The sequence below is a fragment of the Nerophis lumbriciformis genome, linkage group LG02 (genome assembly GCF_033978685.3).
Source record: "Nerophis lumbriciformis linkage group LG02, RoL_Nlum_v2.1, whole genome shotgun sequence".
NCBI lineage: Eukaryota > Metazoa > Chordata > Actinopteri > Syngnathiformes > Syngnathidae > Nerophis > Nerophis lumbriciformis.
This window is the reverse complement of record NC_084549.2, coordinates 52,901,281-52,905,000: the sequence shown is the minus strand read 5'-3', so window position 1 is coordinate 52,905,000 and position 3,720 is coordinate 52,901,281.

The following is a 3,720-nucleotide window of genomic DNA, read 5'->3' as shown; positions in this document are numbered from 1 at the left end:
TATATATGTATATGTATATATATGTGTGTGTGTGTGTGTGTGTGTGAAGGAATGAAGGAAAACACTTTAACAAACTGCTGTATTTTAAAAATCAAATCAGTATTTTACTTGGCAACCGCTGGTCTTGATTATGTCAACAACCGCTTATGTCGACTTGAGTCAGCCGGTCCGAAGAGTGTCGACAGAACGGGTTCCACTGTACTTAAGAGTATAAAAGTACAAATGTATACTTGCATATCCCTGTAGGTTGAAGTAAAAATGTAAATAAGTCAATTTGACTTGATCTCAAAGGGGAACTGCACTTTTTATTTTGGAGTTTTGCCTATCGTTCACAATCCTTATGAGACAAGAAGTCAAATGTTTTTGGGTTTTTTTGCATTCTAATTTTTAATAATCAGCTCCGTTCTAGGTGGCTAGCAGTGCAGCTAATGGGAGCAATCCATTCTGCCTGTAAATCACATTAAAATGCATCCAAAAACTGCCAACAATACATAATTTACATCCCGTAACCTGTATAATAACCAAGCTTGAGCAATGTTATTGTAAGAGCGAACACTGAGGACAAGTTTTTCTAGCGTACGAACACATTGACTTGCGATTGCATGCTGCAGCAGTAGCTCTAAGCTAGCTTCTGCATCAGCAGCTGAATGGCTTTTGAGTTTGTAATGCACAACACGACACGATAGGACACCAATCTGTACTGACTGGAAAACATGAACGGAAATAAATGCACTAAGGAAAAAAGTTCTGGTAATGCATAAAATTACCAAAATACGGTAAATTTTGTACATATTACATACTGTTATGAAAGTTTCTGTTGCTACATTAGACTTACAGCGTGCATACAAAACGTTGATACCTGTAGAGGGTTCGAAGTTGTTTTCAAGGGCTTTGAAGGCTATATTGGCCCCATCTTGCAAGGGTTTTTTATCATTAGAATCCTACAAAAAAAGACATGTGATCTCGTCTCTCATGATTGTAATTAATAGGCAACGTTTTGATTAAAAAAAAAAGTGCAGTTCCCCTTTAATTTAAAATGTCTCATTTTCATTGTTGCTACGTTTATATCCAACAGTTGTGGAGGCTTGATAATAGTTTTCATGAAAAAAAAATCCTGTAATGTGATGTTAAAATTATCCAGCTTATCTCATTTGGTTCTTGGGAAGAAGTCACATTGTGTTCATACAAGTTTGTGTTCAAATAAAGAGAGGCAATAATACTCTAAAAACAAAAACTGTTATTTTTCCAATGGTCTGATGAATACTGGAAGGAAGTTAAAATCAGGAAACACATCAATATGAACTACGTTTTTTTGTTCCTTTTGTTTGTTTGTATGCTCCTATCTCTCTAAATCATTACTATTTTGAAAAGAAAATGCAAAGCCAACATAAAGAATGTTCATAATTTCATTGCTGCCAAAAAAGAAGTACAGCATGAAAGAATAGTAAGAAAAATAGTAAGATGTGTCCTCTAATACCCTTTAACTAATACCAGGTCTACTTTAAATGTTCAATTACATTTATAAAATTGGCTCGCTAAATAACTTTTTAACGGGAATACTACGCTTCATCTAAAGCATTTTTACTCAATTTCCATCTGCTTCCTCTAGGGTTAAAATAAACAAAACTGTTTGCATGTCTTCCCCGTGACTGCGTGGGTTCCCTCCGGGTACTCCGGCTTCCTCCCACTTCCAAAGACATGCACCTGGGGATAAGTTGATTGGCAACACTAAATTGGCCCTAGTGTGTGGATGTGAGTGTGAATGTTGTCTGTCTATCTGTGTTGGCCCTGCGATGAGGTGGCGACTTGTCCAGGGTGTACACCGCCTTCCGCCCGATTGTAGCTGAGATAGGCTCCAGCGCCCCCCGCGACCCCAAAGGGAATAAGCGGTAGAAAATGGATGGATGGATGGATTGATGAATCTGGTTGATATTTTCATGGTTTTACTGTAACAGCATATACTGTTATGCCTTTGTTGTATTATAAGACAATGTTTTCTTTAATCCTCTTATCTAAATGGATTCAACATCCATCCATACATTTTCTACCGCTTGTCCCTAATAAAGATTAAATCTTAAAATTAAGGATGTAAGAAATGTATATATAATTTAAAATTGTCACAATTTTAACATTTACATGTTGTATATTTGTACTTTAATTAAAAATCTAGAACTCAAAAAACTTGAACAATTTGAGTATATATAGGTGTCTCTCTAAATATATATAATATATCAAAGCCAATAGTAGGAAATACTTTAAATAATTGATATTGTTACACGGTTACACCTCCATCTTCAGTTTTTGTGTTATTATAGTTGTGATCAAAAATGTTATAATTTAATGATGTTGAATATTTTACGCATCTGTATTAGTATGACCAATGCTGCCCAATTGGATCCATACCAAAATTTGTAGTATCACCCAAAACTAATGTAAAGTGTTGAAACAACAGAAGAAAATGTGTATTGAATTTTAACAGAAGTGCAGATGGAAACATGTTACAACTGAAAATAACTAGCTCGTAACAGGAACTTAACAAGTAGATTATTATTTTGTATTGCAACAGGTAATGACACAATATTACTGCATATGTTAGCAGCCAGATTAGGAGCCATTGTAACCCGTTCTAAAATAATGTTATTTATATACCTAATAAAATATTGTTTAAAATTTTGATTTCAGGCCATATCCATCTTCCTTAGCTAAGGGGTTCTTCATGAAGTTGTAGAATGGACCTGAATTTGTTGGTACGGCGCTGTTCTCAGGGCATTAAATCGATTGCAACTGGGCTCTTCCGTTTGTCTGTGAAGACGTTCGACGTACTCATCAAAGTGAATCTTCGTCAGTTAATGCTCACAGACTTAGATTGAACATATCTATACTGAGGGCTTTGCGACGAGGTCCAAAATATTTATCCTAAGGGTCGTTATGATTTTATTTTATCCTCTTCATATGTCTTGTATAAATTGACAGGCAGATAAATTCCATCCCCAATTACCACGCAGACAGCAATGTATCAAGGTGACTGTCTTTAATGAGGCAACTGGCAGGAGAGTAAAACTGACAAAAAGTAAACAAAGTGTCCAAATTCTTGCTACAATATATGTAAGAAAAGCATTAAGTACCTTAACCTAAAAAATATATTGCATTGAACAATACAACCACAACACTTAACAGTTCACTTCTGGGTGGGAAGTAATTCTTTCCTAGCACTCAGGGGAGAGCAGCAGGACCACTTCAGTGACGGGCCTGAGTAATAGCTTTGTTTCATCCAGTCTGTTGATCTTCACATCAACCTTACGGACTCTTCCATCCTTGCTGGGGAATACTTGAGTTACGACCCCTAAAGGCCAGTAATTTCTCTTGGATTGGCAGTCTCTCATGAGCTCTTTGGCTCCTTGTGTAGTATTTGGCCGACTAGATGTCCATTTCCTTCGTGACTGCAGGGTACACAGGTGCTGTTTGCGCCGTCTGTCCCAGAAAGTACTTGCTAAGTTTTGCACCTGCCGCCATTGTCTCTTGTGTAAGTCTGTGCTCTTCAACTCGCCTGGAGGAACGGGATGAGAAGTGTAGCAGGAGTGAGAATGAACGGATTATTGGCATCAGTAAAGAGAGGCCTAAGGAGTCTTTTCACAATGGGCATCACTTCTGTAACAAAGGTAATGAGCACCTCATAAGTGAGTCTAGATGACTTTGTCTGAAGAAGCATTAGGTCTTAAG